This window comes from Aquarana catesbeiana, linkage group LG08, assembly GCF_042186555.1.
Source record: "Aquarana catesbeiana isolate 2022-GZ linkage group LG08, ASM4218655v1, whole genome shotgun sequence".
Lineage (NCBI taxonomy): Eukaryota > Metazoa > Chordata > Amphibia > Anura > Ranidae > Aquarana > Aquarana catesbeiana.
In genome coordinates, this window is record NC_133331.1 from 216,387,466 (window position 1) to 216,406,017 (window position 18,552).

Here is an 18,552-nt window from a genome sequence, read left to right on the forward strand (position 1 = left end):
TGAGAGTAGAGATTGGAAATAGAGTAGTCATCTCATTGGAGCACTACGTCAATGAATGGCTTTTGGAGAGGATCAACCTGGGATCCAGAACAAGTTTGTATATAACTGAGAAGTTGTTGATAATGGAGTATTCCTGAGAGATGATCGATAAAGTTTTAAGGGTTTCCATGGTATAGAGAGGTAACATTGGAAAGTCCACAAGTGCGCCAGTGATTAAAGGCATTATATGTAGTGGATGGGAGGAACATAGGGTTACCCTGAATAGTTAAATGGCAAGAGATACTTGAGGGCAATCCCAGTAGTCTCCGCACCTCCCTCAAGGCAACAACCATTTCTCTAATCATGACATTGGATCTTGGGTGAACTGGTAATGCCCTTAGTTTAGAATGGAGGATGGCTGGAAGGGTGAGCGGAGAGACCAGGGCACTCGCAAGTTTGTGATTGGAATAACGTGATTTTCTGGATATCCAATCCAGGCCCTGTCTAAGTAGCCATGAAAGGTTATAGAATTGCAGATTGTGCAGGCCCGCACCACCTTCAGACTTAGGGAGAGAATGTTTCTGCAGGGCTATGCAAGTTTTTTTGCCTTGACTACAGAAAAGTAGTCAAAGCTGTATGTTTTTTTTTTGCACATCAGAATGCTTTAGCAAGAGGGGTATGGTTTGCATTGGATATAATAGACGTGAAAATTACACCATTTTGTAAAGGTGACATCTTTCAAAGAATGAGAGAGGGAGGGCTGCCCAATTTTAGATATTAAGGGTGGATAGTTAAGACTGTATAATGAGGAAGGCTCTCGACCTATATGTATACCCAAGTAAGTGAGGTGCTGGGAGGCAACGGTAAAAGAGGAAGACATAAGCCATTTGGCAGACATTCGAGTTCAATCGAAAGGCCGCAAATAATTCCTGAAGCATATCAAAATCTGAAAGGGGATCGGAGGAAAACAGTAATATGTCGTCCGCAAACAAAGCGGATAGGGAGGTCTGATCACCAACAGTGACACAGCTAACACCAGCAGATGAATTGAGAATCCTGGATAGGGGCTTAAGTGCTACATTGAAGAGAAGAGGGGAAAGAGGGCATTCCTGCCTCATTCCTTTTGTCAGGGGTAGGGATGAGCCGAACACCCCCCTGTTCGGTTCAAAACAGAACATGCGAACAGGCAAAAAATTTGTTTGAACCCGCGAACACCGTTAAAGTCTATGGGACACAAACATGAATAATCAAAAGTGCTAATTTTAAAGGCTTATATGCAAGTTATTGTCATAAAAAGTGTTTGGGGACCTGGGTCCTGCCCCAGAGGACATGGATCAATGCAAAAAAAAGTTTTAAAAACGACTGTTTTTTCGGGAGCAGTGATTTTAATAACGCTTAAAGTGAAACAATAAAAGTGTAATATTCCTTTTAATTTCGTACCTGGGGGGTTTATAGTATGCCTGTAAAGGGGTGCATGTTTCCTGTATTTAGAACAGTCTGACAGCAAAATGACATTTCAAAGGAAAAAAAGTAATTTAAAACTACTCGTGGCTATTAATGAATTGCCGGTCCGACAATAAAAGTTCATTGATAAAAACGGCATGGGAATTCCCCACAGGGGAACCCCGAACAAAATAAAAAAAAAAAATGGCCTGAGGGTCCCCCTAAATTCCATACCAGGCCCTTCAGGTCTGGTATGGATATTAAGGGGGACCCCGGCCAAAATTTTAAAAAAAATGGCGTGGGGTCCCCCTCAAAATCTATACCAGACCCTTCAGGTCTGGTATGGATTTTAAGGGGAAACCTGCGCCAAAATTAAAAAAAAATGGCCCTGGGTCCCCCCAAAAATTCATACCAGACCCTTATCCGAGCACGCAACCTGGCAGGCCGCAGGAAAAGAGGGGGGACGAGAGAGCGGAAACCTACCAGGCCACATGCCCTCAACATTGGGAGGGTGCTTTGGGGTAGCCCCCCAAAGCACATTGTCCCCATGTTGATGGGGACAAGGGCCTCATCCCCACAACTCTTGCCCAGTGGTTGTGGGGGTCTGCGGGCGGGGGGCTTATCGGAATCTGGAAGGGGACCCCCAGATCCCGGCCCTTCCCCCTGTGTGAAATGGTAAGGGGGTACAAAAGTGCCCCTACCATTTCACAAAAAAGGTGTCAAAAATGTTAAGCATGACAAGAGACAGTTTTTGACAATTCCTTTATTTAAATGCTTCTTCTATCTTCTATCTTCCTTCGGTTTCTTCCTCCATCTTCTTCTTCTTCTGGTTCTTCTGGTTCTTCCTCCGGTGTTCTCGTCCGGCATCTTCCTCCACGGCATCTTCTTCCCTTCTTCTTCTCGGGCCGTTCCGCATTCACCAGGATGGGAGGCCCCCGCTGTGTCGTGGTTGACCCCGCCCCCCTGACATCACGGGGAATGCCACAGGGAAGTCCCCGTCAAGTCCCCATGCGTCAGAGGGGGGCGGGGTCACCAGGTGGCCCTCCGTTATTTAAGAACCGTCAGAAGATGAGAAGTGTCACACAGCGGAAGCCTCCCATCATGGTGGATGCGGAGCGGCCCGAGAAGAAGAAGGGAAGAAGACGCCGCAGAGGAAGATGCCGGACGAGAACACCGGAGGAAGAACCAGAAGAACAAGAAGAAGAAGAAGATGGAGGAAGAAACCGAAGGAAGATAGAAGATAGAAGAGGAAGCATTTAAATAAAGGAATTGTCAAAAACTGTCTCTTGTCATTTTTAACATTTTTGACACTTTTTTTGTGAAATGGTAGGGGTACTTTTGTACCCCCTTACCATTTCACACAGGGGGGGAGGGCCAGGATCTGGGGGTCCCCTTGTTAAAGGGGGCTTCCAGATTCCGATAAGCCCCCTGCCCGAAGACCCCCACAACCACCAGGCAAGGGTTGTGGGGATGAGGCCCTTGTCCCCATCAACATGGGGACAAGGTGCTTTGGGGGGCTACCCCAAAGCACCCTCCCAATGTTGAGGGCATGTGGCCTGGTACGGTTCAGGAGGGGGGACGCTCTCTCGTCCCCCCTCTTTTCCTGCGGCCTGCCAGGTTGTGTGCTCATATAAGGGTCTGGTATGAATTTTTGGGGAGACCTCACGACATTTTTTTTTAAATTTTGGCACGGGGTTCCCCTTAAAATCCATACCATGAAGGGTCTGGTATAGATTTTGAGGGGGACCCCATGCCATTTTTTTTTATTTTGGCCGGGGTTCCCCTTAATATCCTTACCAGACCTGAAGGGCCTGGTATGGAATTTAGGGGGACCCCATGTCATTTTTTTTTTTTAATTTTGGTTCGGGGTTTCCCTGTGGGGAATTCCCATGCCGTTTTTATCAATGAACTTTTATGTGTATTGTCGGACGGGCAATTCATTAATAGCTGCGATTAGTTTTAAATGACTTTTTTTCCTCTGAAATGTCATTTTGCTGTCAGACTGTTCTAAACACGGGAAACATGCGCCCCTTTACAGCCATACTATAGACACTCCCCAAGTACAAAATTTAAAGGAATATTACACTTTTATTGTTTCACTTTAAGCATTATTAAAATTACTGCTCCCGAAAAAACGGCCATATTTAAAACTTTTTTTTGCATTGATCCATGTCCCCTGGGGCAGGACCCAGGTCCCCAAACACTTTTTATGACAATAATGCCCCGTACACACGGTCGGATTTTCCGATGGATAATGTCCGATCGGAGTGTGTTGTCGGAAATTCCGACCGTGTGTGGGCGCCATCGGACATTTTCCATCGGATTTTCCGACACACAAAATTGGACAGCAGGAGATAAAATTTTCCGACAACAAAATCCGATCGCGTCAATTCCGACCGTGTGTGGCCTGTTCCGACGCACAAAGTGCCACGCATGCTCAGAAGAAATTCCAACACGGGACAGCTCGTTCTGGTAAACTTAGCGTTCGCAATGGATACAGCACTTTCGTCACGCTGCAATGTTAAAAATGGTTTAATACAGCGCACTCTCTTCTTCTTTATAATGTGACAAGAATTAAGTCGTTTTGCTGCTCGTATTCACACACACTTCTCACAAACTTTTATTTGTGTTGTTTTAGTGGGATTCCCTGAATATATTGTTATTAGTTGTCACATCTGACAGTTTTATATTTTTTTTTTTTTTTTTTATTTTGGATTTTAAGCCTTTTTTTTATTTAATGTTTGGATTTTTTCCAAGGCTGATCTTTGTTCAATGTTATTTTTATTTTTACTCCAGAATATTTTTGGGTGTGTTTTGTGTGTCAAGTTACCCCAACACCATTGATATCTTTTATTATTTAATCTCAAGGAGATTGTTTGTTGTTGGTGTCCCTTGTTCATTTCACATTGTATATTTGAAATGTACCTGAATCCTCACAAACAAACTGTCCTTTTTGAAGTAAAACACATAGGAGAGTATAATTCAAAACAAAAATCCTTTATTAAGGGATCAGAACCAAACAAAGAGGAAGGCAACACTGGATCAACAAGAGAAATTAGCGAAGCCTGGGACCCCCACGGCAGACATCAATTCTTCAACATCAAAATTGGTGGCCTGAGGAGTCCATATGTAAGGGAGGGCAGTCTGGTCCGGGATTCACAGAGACTTGGATAGCAGCAGATGACATCTGTGTCCGCAGGCTGTGGTACCACAAGAGGCTGCATTTTTTGGCCCACCAGACTGGATCCAGGGTCCTCACTGTCTGGTCTTCCTTTCACACTTCCTTCCGGGCTGTGGCTGTGCAGTTGGAGATGTGGCAGGAGGAGGAGTAGGACCTGGAGGAGGAGTAGGACCTGCAGGAGGAGGAGGAGGACTATCCCAAAGCTGTGTGTGAGGTGTAATTTGGCCCCTCATACCTTTCGCCAGAGCCTCAGATATGAGGGCCTCACACATGGCTTTTTGGCCCTCCTCCATCCTCTGCATTTTATATGCAATGAAGGCAGCAATGTTCTCCTGCCTGGTGTGTGGTGCTCCCAGGACCTCTGTAGCCCTCCAAAAGAATCTGATAGCCACCTCCTCTAGGGCACTCCTCCTACTGCCACTTTCTGTTTCCAGGGGGGGTGGAGGGACCTGCAGATCAGCCAGCCGGCTCAGTCCGGCCACCTCCTGGCTGAGACTTCCCTGTGTATGAAAAAGGGACATAGTTGTAATGTTTTGCATCATCAATCACAATCCTTAATTAGTACTCCCAACTAACATATAGTTCACATCATTGATTGGACAAGCAGAAATATTTCGAGGAATGCTATACCTGGCTCAATCTGGGCTCCTCCACATGTGGCCTGAAAGGCCCAGGTTGGGCGTCAGAAGCCTCAGCCGGGGGGGAAGGAAGCGTGGAAGGAAGACTGGAGAGGGATGGCCTGGGTTCAGTCTGGCCTGCCAGAAAGTGCAGCCTTTCGTAGTACAACATCCTGGGGACATAGATGTCACCTGCTGCTCTGGATCTCTGCGAATCCAGGACTTTATTGCGCTCCCTCAGATATGTGCTTCTCAGGCCACCAATGAAAATCTTTAAAAAAGTGATGTCTGCCGTGGGGATCACCTGCTTCACAATTTCACACAATTGCTCCAGTGCTGCCTTCCTCTTTGCTTGGTTCTTGTAATGGGGGTGTTTAATCTCCCACAGACAGGGCAACTCCCTTAGCATCTCTATGAAGACTGAAATGAAGTCCTTATCTTTCAGTACGATATCCATGTTCACTGCAAGACACAACACAAGACAAAGCCTAATGTCACACAAAACTCTCCTAATCTTGTTACAATATAGGCCTCAATCTAGAAGCAGTATAGGCACAAGTTTGTCTCTTACCTTCGTTCTTACGATCGCCGCGTCCAATGCTCCTTCCTCCGCTCACAGATCAAACGTAATACGCACGCGTGTTACGCTTTATATACACTGCGCATGCGTGTAACTCCGCCCACCCCTGACGTTCTTTCTAGTGTATTCCCCGCCCCTTTTCGTTCGGCGCAGTGGGGGAAGAGCATGATGGCGGACATACAGCAGGTGCGGGCTAATTGTAGCAATGAGGAGGAGGAGGAGGAAAGCCCAGGATCCAGGCACGTCCCAATCCAGAAGGAGACGTTTTAAGGCCACAAATATGTCGTTTGGGGAGATGTTGGAGATGGTCGACATCATGAGGAAGTCCGACTATGACGGAAAATATGGGCCTTACCCCAACCCGAACATCCGAAAGGCCAAGATCATGGCAAAAGTGGTCAGGAGTCTAGAGCGGAATTTCGGGGTACGAAGGTCTAAAGATCAGCTCAGGAAGCGGTGGTCGGACCTCAAGTTGAGAGAGCCAGAGCAGTACCGAAAGATCCGGAGAGTGCTGCAAAAAAGTAAGTAGTTGTGCTGTGTTCCTATTCTTTCTGTCTTTATTACGTTCGTTCTGCTCCATATGCTTTTATTAGTTGTAACGTTTCAAAAGGTCAACTTTAATGTTCATGGGCACATTATTCGTTCGTATCAAACATTTTTCTTTCGGCCTCTAGAACACCATTGTTTAGGCCATATGCATTTTCACACATTTTTGGGGGCCTACTTGGATGCCAAATATTTGTTTGTGTAGATGGGTTTGTTACTAGAATGAAATGCAAACTAGATTGTGTGTAAGGAGAGGACACTGAGCAGCTGTTTTCACATCTGGACACTGGAGCACTAGTGTGGGACACAAGAACACCATTTTTATTAGGGGGGCCACACAGGTGCTCCAGTGTATACTATAGGGGGGTCTCCATCTGTGAAGCTTGTACCAAACAGGTAAAGTATTGCAGCTTGACAAAGGGCAATAAAAAATATACATCTTGGAACTCTGCTAAAATAGACAAGTGTACCCCACTTCCGAGCAATGTTTCCTATTTCTAGTTCTGCCATCAAATATCTGTGTGCTAAGTATACCATTTTTGTTTTACATAGGGGAGAAAAGACTCGGACACCCCTCATCCCAGGAGACCAGAGACCCCCCCCCTCTGGAAGAAGGGGAAATACCAACACAAGAAGAAGAGCAGGAGGAAGAAGAAGACGTGGTGGAGATTGGCACCACAACAGGTGAGTGTCTGCGACCACAGGCTCAGGTAAAAGAGATGGATGGTGGCAGATTTTGAGACCTTTTTTTTTGTTCTTTATCTCTTTTTAGGTGATCGTGATCCAGAACGCTTTACATCTGAAAGTGCCCAGATACTGATCGGGGAGATCATGGGGTGTAATCTCCAATTGCAAAACATCCAGCAACAAATCAGTGATGTTATTAAAAAAAATAATAACATCATTGATGTTTTGGGGCGAATTTAAACCCCACAAAATCACCTGTTTTATCATACCAAAATTTTTTAAATGTTTAGAAAAGCCAAATTTGGAGGATGCACACAGTGTGCCAACATGTGCTATCTGCCATCACGGGATATCAATGGACGCGTTTTGGGGGTGCAACCCCTTCCTCAATTATAAAGTAGCGTTGAGGAAGGGCTTGCTCCCCCAAAACACGTCCCTTGATCCCCCCTGATGGCAGATAGCACATGTTAACATTCGTAAATTGGTGTGCATCTTCCATATTTGGCTTTTCCAGGGGTGATTTCCCCCCATCTGAACGCTATATCAAACACAGTTCATAAATACTCATGTCTGATATAGCCTTCAGGTTTTACCATATGTGAACTTTGTAAGTTCAAGTTTTTTGGCTTTCTTGTTGGTTTTACACAGGCCTGTTTTATCTGAAATGGATATTTTGATTTTTCATAATGCTACTGCAAACATTGTTATACAACAAACATGTTGGTTTGTTTTAAAAACCTTTGGGAAATGCACATGTGATTGTGCAGGTATAAAAAAGTGCCTTACTCAAGAATGTGTGGATTATTGTCTCAACACTACAACACTTTTGGGGTGATGTAATTGCTGTTTTATGCAAAAATGGGGGTTATTTCCTAAGGGCAAATCCTCTTTGCACTACAAGTGCAGGTTCAGTGCAGTTGCAAGTGCACTTGTAGTGAAATGTGTTTTTGCATTTAGGAAGTACCAGCCAACACTGTTTTTTATAAGGTTACCCAATCACGACATTTTCTGCACTCAACACATTTCTGTCAGGGTCAGCTAAAACAAACACAAGCAGTAAATGTCCACAAAGAATTTCTTTTGGTTGTTTTTTATTTGAAAAAGGTGTCACAGATTGTCTGGCATATTGATAGCCCCCCTACCCGCAAAGAACTCCAGGTAGCGTAACCGGACATCACGGCCATTCAGGGAGGGCAAGCCAGGACGGCCACTTTCAAGCGCCGTCAGTGTTGATGGATTAGGGATTCCGGCCTCAGGCCCAACTGAGCCAGCATAGTTGGCTGAATGTTTTCTTAAAAAATTATGGAGAACACAGCAGGCAAGTATTATATGGTTCAGTTTATACTCCGCCATATGGATGGGTGTCAGAAATAATCGGAACCGGCTGGCCAGGATTCCAAATGTGTTCTCCACCACTCTTCGGGCTCTGGCCAGCCGGTAATTAAAAACCCTCTGTTCCGGGGTGAGGGTCCTCATCGGGAATGGCCGCATCAGGTGGTCCCCCAGCGCAAATGCTTCATCAGCAACAAACACAAATGGGAGACCTTCAACATTGTCCTCTGGAGGTGGCAAGTCCAAGCTGCCATTCTGGAGACGCCTGTAGAACTCCGTCTGGGCGATCACTCCACCATTGGACATCCGGCCATTCTTCCCCACATCCACATACAAGAACTCGTAATTAGCCGACACCACCGCCAACATCACTATACTATTAAACCCCTTGTAATTATAATAGTACGACCCCGAGTTGGGTGGTGGGACGATGTGGACATGTTTCCCATCAATTGCCCCTCCGCAGTTAGGAAAGTCCCACTGCTGGGCAAAGTGGGAGGCCACAGTCTGCCATTCCTGTGGCGTTGAAGGAAACTGTTGAGGAAAAAAAAATAAACATTACTATTTTTTCACAGAAACATGGCAAGCAGTTTAGACACAAACATTATGGGGCAGTTGAAGGAAACTGTTGAGGAAAAAAAAAATAAACATTACTATTTTTTCACAGAAACATGGCAAGCAGTTTAGACACAAACATTATGGGGCAACCTCCAGATAGCATTTACTAAGGGGAATTTAACAAGGCCAAAGTATAAGGTACACCTATCATATTCCCCCTCCCCCCCCTCTCATGGGCCATTTCTAACATTATAGGGGGGGGGGAACTCTTGGACAGGTAACCCTCTTCACTTCATTGAGAGATGAATGCCTAAATACAGGGTATTACTTGGAACAGCCCCTCCTTAGTTACACTATTGGCAGACCACTGGACAGGTAAGAAGTGTCATAATACAAAGATATAAATACACACTGTACACATTTGAGGACATTTGAACATTCTGCTATTACCTATCAAGATAATAATAGGATACAAAAACTTTAAACAGTACCATTGGAAAGTATACAGGCAGGCCCTTGCACTACATGCTTTGGGGAATTCATCCATAAATCTGACCAGTAAAGAGATGGGTATAGTGTGTATGGGTTTGGCAAAGTCAGCAGATAGATGATTGAGGATAGATAATTGGGATCAGCTGACTTAGCAGTTGGGGGGGGTTAAAAAAAATTTGGGGACACCACAAAAAAAAGCCTCTGGCACTCTGCCTGAATTTAAATCAAAAATAACATTTCCAAACATTTTAGGGGGTGTTTGGGGTAAAGCACTACTATGGAGCTGATAAAATACATTGTTAAGTGACTACATGAGGTAAATATAGGCCAGGAGACACCATGCTGGGGAGGTTATTGAAGGGCAAATATGTATGAAGGACATAAAATAATAATTACCTAAAAATCCAGCATGCATGAGAACAAAGGGGACATTCACAGCATATTACAATCATGGTAATTAGGGAATGAGGGAAGAAATACAATATATTATCAAACATTCAATACAATAAAATGTGATATAAAAGGATAAAATCTTACCTTCATATACTCCTTCTGCAGGACCTGTATGATGGCAGAACAGGTCTCTGGGATAATGATCCCCAGAGCCTGGGGGGAGATGCCTGTCGAGAACTTCAAGTCCTGCAGGCTTCTCCCTGTGGCCAAATACCGCAAGGTAGAGACCAACCTCTGCTCCGGAGTGATGGCTTGCCTCATGCAGGTATCCTGCCTGCTAATATAGGGGGTCAGCGAAGCCAACAAACGGTGAAACACGGGGTCCGTCATCCTGAGAAAATTCCTGAAATCATCAGGATTATTCTCACGGATCTCACGGAGCAAAGGCATATGACAGAACTGGTCACGCTGAAGCAACCAATTCTTGGTCCATGAACTCCTCCCCACCCTGTTCATGGACTGGACTTGTGTCAAGGTCAGGACCCCAACACCAAGCCCCCCGCACAGCACGAACTCTACGAGGAGTACGCATACGAAACATGGCTAGAAAACGGTCGGCTGCTCAGAACGAAGTAACAGAACGCACTGAAGAACAGCAAGGCCTGTGAAGAGCGACCTGAAAAACAGCAACGAGCAGGCAAGATCACACAGAAAACTCTGATACGAACTGACTGCACGCACTGAAGAGCAGATACAAACCCACAAGCACAAACTGAACGTCAGAAAACGATCTGAAAGCCACGAGTCTGAAAAAGCGCGAATCGTCTCTCACCAAACTTTTACTAACACGAGATTAGCAAAAGGAGCCCAAAGGGTGCCGCGCTTGGTTCTGAACCGGCCTTTTCTAGTCTCGTCGTACGTGGTGTACGTCACCGCGTTCTTGGCAATCGGAAATTCCGACAACTTTGTGCGACCGTGTGTAGGCAAAACAAGTTTGAGCCAACATCCGTCGGAAAAAATCCTAGGATTTTGTTGTCGGAATGTCCGAACAAAGTCCGACCGTGTGTACGGGGCATAACTTGCATATAAGCCTTTAAAATTAGCACTTTTGATTTCTCCCATAGACTTTTAAAGGGTGTTCCGCGGCTTTTGAATTTGCAGCGAACACCCCAAATTGTTCGCTGTTCGGTGAACTGGCGAACAGCTTAAGTTCGAGTGGAACATGAGTTCGACTCGAACTGGAAGCTCATCCCTAGTCGGGTATGGTAGCGGATATGAAATCAGGGGTAACTAGGGGAGCCATCGGGATTCCTACATTTGTTGTAGAAAACGCACTCCTGGACCCGAGAAGCCAAAGACTTCCATTAGTCTGAATAGCCAGGAGAAACAAATGTTATCGAAAGCTTTTTCGACATCAAGCAAAATGATACCAATAATGCTGCGTACACACTAGCGGACTTACCGCCTGGACTGGTCCGACGGACTATCCAACGGACTTCCAATGGACTTTCCCAACAAACAGACTTTCCTATACACGATCACACCAAAGTCCGACGGATTCGTACGTGATGACGTACACCAGACTAAAATAGGGAAGTTGATAGCCAGTAGCCAATAGCTTCACTAGTGTCGGTTTTCATCGGTTGGACTAGCATACGGATAAGCGGACTTTTCAATAGGAACTGGGTCTGGCGGAGTTCCGACGTAAAGATTTGAAACATGTTCCAAATCTAAAGTCCGTCAGATTTTTGACCGAAAAAGTCCGCTGCAGGTCCGATGAAGCCCACACACAGTTGAATTGTCCGTCTGACTCAGTTCGTCGAACCAGTCTGGTCAAAAAGTTTGTGTGTATGTGGCATAGGACTCTGCGAATATTCAAGATGGCAGAGCATCCTAGGACAAAACCCGATTGAGCTAGGTGTAGTATAGACAGAAGCAGAGGGACCAAGCGTGATGTTTTTATTTTGGAAAGAATTTTAACATCCATATTAATTAGGGAGATCTGTCTGTAGGAGTCTGGATGGAGAGGATCTTTCCCTTTCTTGGAGATGAGTTTATTATGGACCTGTGTACCTGTGGGAAGATAGGGACCACCCTCCTACACTGCGGTGAAAACATGTTTTAGAGTGTCAGGGATTAATCCTTTCGTGAGTTTGTAAAATTTGGCCGTATATCCATCAGGGCCCAGAGCTTTGACCGACACTAAAGATTTGATAGTCAGCTGAATATCTTCCAATAAGAGAGTTTCTAGGTGGGTAGAAATGAGTTGGGGGAGGCGCACTCTGGCTAGCAGAGCCTCAGCAGTAGTTTGATCAGTAGGGTCCTTGGAGTAAAGCGTTGTGTAGTAATCGGCCATCAATGTGCTAATTTACGCAGGTGAGGTAACAAGGGAGCCTGTAGGGTTTTTCAGAACGGTGATGTAGGTAGGGCGTTTAGGACCAGCGCAAAGTTTGGCCAATAGTTTGCCTACCTTGTTACCAAACCTGTGGATGCTCATAGTAGAGTAGGACGATTTAGACGCCTCCTGCTGCTCCGCCCATAAGTTGAAGTTATGTTTGACCATTTGCCATGCTTTTATAGTAGCTGGAGTGTGAGTCCTATTCAGAGTCTCATGTGTCGAACGAAGCGATTCACTGGCCTGTTGATATTGCTGCCGGGAACGTTTTTTAAGATGTGTAGGAAATTATTTTCCCCCTTAAGAAGGCTTTACCCACTTTCCAAAAAAGATTTGGATAAGTAATGTGAGCTCCATTAGTGGAGGCATACTCTGCCGAAACATTGTATAGCATTTGATGGAAATCTTTGTTGTCTGCAAGTATGAGGGAAAACACCATATGGGCAAGGGTGACGATAGTTTAATATCAAATAAATTTACAATTATGGGGCTATGATCCAATATTACTGTATCACTTATTTCTGCATCTGAGAGTAGCAAGCTTAGTGCCGGAGAAGAAAAAAAATTGTCTATACACGAGAATGAATTATGCGGGGGTGAGAAAAAGGTTAAATTGCGATCAGTTGGGTGCTTAAGTCACCAGGTGTCTACAAAATGCATAGATGAAATGGATTGGCCCAGAAGGGTGAGATTCACAACCGAGGGAGTATGGTCACGCGGAGTGCAGGACTTGTTACTGGTACGATCCTCAGAGGGGCGCATGACAGAGTTAAAGTCCCCGCCAACTAGGTGGAGAGCCTCAGGAACTTGAAGTATCCAGGATACCATATCTTGGAAGAAGGGAGTCTTTGGGGAGTTAAGAGCATAGATATTGGTGATAGCGATGTCACTAGAAGAGAGGGTCAGATGTAGTGCGAGTTTGCGGCCTATCGAGTCAAACAAAACATTCCGGACAGTATGTCTCAGATTTTTATGTAGCAAAATTGCTACTCCAGCTTTACGTCCTACTGTTGGAGAGCCATAGATGTCACCCACCCATAGTTTGCATAAGCGAGGCATATCTAGGCGGATATATGGGTCACCTGGAGGAGTGCAACATCTGCCCGGAGGCACTTTAAGAATTTGCATTCGCTTACCTGGGGAGCGTAACCCCTTTGACATTCCAAGAGACAACTCTTAGGTGATCCCCACCACTTTCATGTGCCATGTCTGTTTTGGAAGAGAGTTGGTAGAAGATCGCACAGAGTTGAGCCTCCTGTCTGATACTGTTCCTCCCAGCTGAGGAACATGGATAAGTTAAAAACAAGCTGAGGGTATAATAGCGAAACAGGTAAACAGCTAAAACACTAAGAAAAAAAAAAGATAAAGGAAAAAATTTAAAAAACCGGGGGTAAAAAACCACCTGTTTAACTGTGTAGACCTCACATTTTTCCATATGAAACTAAAGAGGTGTCGTCCCGGTAGGCGTTGTAGTATTCTAGAGGTGAACCCCCATCCCAATTATTCTGCAGAACCAAAGCACCCCCCACAGGAGTTCGACTCCTCTAACAGGACTTTTATCATAGGGTCACCTCTAATAAAGGTAAGAAATAGTAGAATTTTATATAAAAATAATTGTATTTATTAGAATATCCATCTAAATATCATTATCATGACCTAACAATACATAAATTAGAATGGATGCATATAAATGAGGAGGGAACAATTCTATGAGACAATGACCAATTGCAATGATACAGGTAGATTGAACACCAATGATCATAAAAACCCGACGTTTCGAGGTAAGCAAAGGGTTGACCTCTTCTTCAAGGGTAACGACAATTGGTCAGGGTGATGATTTCATCACTTAGGTTCATATGAAAATTCCCATAGACATTCTCAGCATCCAGTAAGAAAAGGGGTGCCGTCCGTCACGGCCACACAGGGATCCCAGACACAAAATCCAGAGAAAAGAGAAATGACCAGGCAGATCACAGAGATAAGATGCCAAGGTGGGCTATGGTTGCTTCACAAAGGATATCCCAAAAAGAACCAAATACCATCACCCCTTCAATAAGAGGCTTATCAAAGCCTAAATGGTGGGGTTGAAGGATCGAAGGTTCAATCCCACTAAAAGAGTGAAATTGAGTAGAAACGAATCAATTCCTAAATCCCAATCCGTGGAGCAGGACGCCAAAGGGGAGAGGATAATTGAATAATATCCAATGTCAAGTAGGCAGGATTCCAAGGGAGCATAAAGTTCCCTGGTCAGGTGCGAGCCCGCAATTGTCTGCCTGTCTCTCCTTCCTCCATGCACGTCGGTGTGGTGTCAGAAACAGCTGACACAATCAATTCCACCTACAAGTGTTACCTATCAGTGCTCATTAATGCCGCCTATCAGCATCCATCAGTGCCACCTATCAGTACTCTTAAATACTGCCCATCAGTGCTCATCAATACTGCCTAAGTTCTGCCTATCAGTGTTCCTCAGTGCCACCTATCAGTGCCCATCAATGCCACCTATCATTGCAACCTTAGTGCCTCCTATCAGTGCTTCCTATCAGTGCTCATCAATGCAGCCTATCTGTTCCCATCAGTGCCTCCTATCAGTGCCCATCAGTGCCTTCTATCAGTGCCCATAATTTGCCTCCTATCAGTGCCCATTTTATCTACAAAAATGTGAGTTGCTCTCCTATAATGTGTTGAATAAATGCTTTTTAACCACTGTGCACTTTAAGGCACCTCTGCATACTACCTCCTCCCTGAGGCTTGCCCTGAGCCCTGAGTCACAGACAGTTACATAGCCATATGCAATCTAGAGACAATCGCTTTACCGGATGGACTGCCCATATGTGATCCTTTCATTTGAGATCTTGTTTGTGTGTCATCCTTAGTTTTATGTAGATGATGAAAAAGGGTACCAATATTATTAATAATTGTACGTATTCGAAAACCTACTAATACCAATCCTGACTCCCCACTTTAAGACTGCAAAATAATTTGCTTATTTCTTTTCAGGAATTACTGTATAAAACACCATATTTCCAGAATGATTTTATTTGCTCCAAGGGAACAAGGGGTTCTAGCCTATCTGAACATTTCCAATTTTTTTTTTTTATTTTATGATATTTTTATTGGTTAAAAGTCTCACATATAATAAACACATACATATAAAGTTCAGAACCAAAAAGTACATTCAGTCAAGAATATAAAATGACAAAAAACAGGGTATATAAAGCACCAGTGAGTGGAGACTGCTGAGGACACCAGGACTTTCAGAGACATCCAAGCCATGGGGAATGCCAGGATGGACTCTCACCTCATGGAGATATGCCTGGGCATTGTTGATATTGAACTGTTATGCCACACTTTTTCAGAAAAGTTACATTAACAGTTCTGAGCCTGGTCTAAAGATATTCAAAAGGGGTACTGACATATCTAAAGAACCAGGGTCTGTAAAGCACTACGGGGTATGAAGTAACAACGTTACAAAACGGTTAACTTGGCAAGACAAGTAGAGGAGTGTAGTTACTTAGAGTAACCAAGACACAAAGCAGTCAGTCGTTAGTACCTGGTAAGGTGACAGGTCCTCTAGTGAGGGGGTCCATGTTCTGGCTCCTTCCCTAGCATTCGGTATCCAATAGCAACCAGATCTAAACCCACATTTCGGAAATCTATGGCCTGGTCACAAGGTACAAAAAGAAAGGAGTCAACAAGTGCATGCATGAGGCCCACTCTACGTGCAGGGGGGGGGGCCCCATTTTGTTACTGGAAGTGAGGTAACGCTGGACTGGTGGAGAGGGCTCAGGCTCAGTAGCATCCCTCCTAATGCAACATACATCAAGTTACAGTGTGTAGTGACACGGGATAGAACTTTTCAGAGGAATTCTGTATTTTATTACTGCACACAGTGTGAAGGCTCATTTCTATGTCAGAGAGCTGCCTTTTCACATGACTGCAGTCTTCGCCTGGTCATTGATGAGCGAGCTCTGTGTGAAAGGTATCCACACATACAGAGGGAGTATAGCATAGCCCAAGAACCCCTGTGGGCCTGCAACTTTGAGTAGTCAGCAAGGATATGCCACCACCTGCTCTATACACCCACACACTTCCAGACATCCACAAAGCAGACGATGGTGAAAGCATGGTTGTCTGATAAGCTACTGATTTTTGAGGTTATAGTCCGCATGCAATGGATTTTAATCAATATGAAACTCACAGCTAAATTGCACAGCACTATGACAAAATTTAGGTGAGGCTGGGACCCCTGGATTACTCATGGTCTTTCTGAGACTTTTGAACACTGTCTTCTTGAACTCTAACCCAACGAGTCACAATGGTCGTGCTTCCTTCTTTGACCATGGGATACCCCTAATCATCTCTGCCCCCTGTCCCTATCCCTCTCCAGGTTTCTTTTCTCTCCTCTCTGATCTACCATCCTTTTTCTTTTGCCTCTAATATCTTCCAATAGCCTGCCTAACTCAGTTGTGCACAAATTGGGCCCTCGCCCTTGGCCCTGACTTAATTTCACTGTTATGAGTTGTCACCACCTCTACTCTTGCTGCGATTAGTCATGTCAATTATGATTTGGAAGGCTTATGAGTCTCTTTGCATTGTCATGTTTGACATTTTGGACTTCAGAATCCTTTGTAATATGCTTGTAGGTATTTGAGATAACTTGCCTGATGTGTTCAGTTATTTTTGTATGCCTTTTCGAAATTCAATAAAATATAGAATTGGCTGGGTACTAGCAGATCACTGAGCTAAAGTTATCACCACCTTAATCTCCCTGGATCAAACTGGATTTATCCCATCCAGACAGATAACGGACAATATTCATTTGGCCTTTAATATAGTTGAGGATGCTAATCTGTCATTGCTTCAGGTAATGATGTTGAGCCATTCAATAGCGTTCTCTGGCCCTACATGGGAACTGCCTTATCCAAATTTGGTATCAGGGGTGAATTTGTGCATGGTTTTAAGGTTTTATATACCCATTCTCGCACTATGGTGCAACTCTGAATACTTTGAACTGTGACGCAAAACACAGCAGGGCTGCCCCCTCTCCCCACTACTCTTCACCTTGGCGATTGAGCCCTTGGAAAGATCCATTATCTTGAACCAGGACATCAAGAGATATGTCAAGGGGGACCAACACTAAGTTAAGCATATATGCAGATGGGGGGGCATGGCTTGAAGCGGCATGGTGTAGGATGCTTAGCTGAGAGCTCCACCGGCCGTTAATCCTAATACACTGATCCTCGGGATATCCTGTCTATTTCTACAGTCTACTGCATTTCTGTGACTTACCTAGTCCTCGATTGCTGAGATGTCGCCTCCTAAGCCGTCAACAAGCTCGGCAAGTACCGCCATGAGGAGAAGGAGACTGTGAGGGAAGATGGCACCGAATCCCACGCTGAGACAGAACAAGCTGCTAGGGACACCGCTAAGGTACTTGAGGCAATCTTACAATGCCACAGTACCATATCACAGTGCCAGACTACCCTGACCTCAAAAATTGAAGAAGTGAAAGTGGATCTCTCATTGCTCAGGCACGATTTCCAGAAGCTAAGGGACCGCGTGACTGAGACTGAAAGATGGATCAGCCAGGTGGAGGACGACATCACTCCACTGCAAGTCTCTACTGAACAGCTATAACACCAGCTTCAATCGGTCATGCAAAAACAAGATGACATGGAAATAGGCTGCGGAGATGCAACCTCTGCTTTGTCGGTCTGCCTGAGGGCTTGGAAGGCTCGGATCTGCAGGGATTCTTGAAAAATCTGCTTATCACCACCTATGGCAGAGATGCTTTTTCAACCTCCTTTGTCATGGAGCGAGCGCACCATCTGGCTGCCAGACCTCCTCCAAGTGGTGCCCCCCCCACGTACCTTTATTGCTAAAATAATGAACTACAGGGATCGCAATGCCATTTTTCGGCTGCCCAGGGAAAAGGGTAGCATACCGCTCCACAATGGGATGGTGGTGGTTTACCCGGACTTCTCCGCTGAGGTCCAACACCGCCGCTCTCAATTCACCGAGGTTAAGCGTCAGCTGCGGGCCAAGAACTTGAAGTACACCATGCTGTACCCCGCAAGATTGGGTGACGATCGGGTGCACTTTTTCGAGGACCCTGAATTGTCGTTGCCTGGCCAGAGCGGCGCGACAACACCAACCGATGTCCATCCTGATCACTTTGCCTAACTGCCCTCATCAGGTCCGCAATCCCCGGAAGCTGCCATGTCCCCCCCTTTCCTCTCTTATATTTGAAACTGCCTCTTGACCTGAAACCTTCGTACCTCTCATCACATACTCCTAGCTGCAACCTGGAACATTTCCCCCTTACATGCTATATATCCGTCCCTTCCCC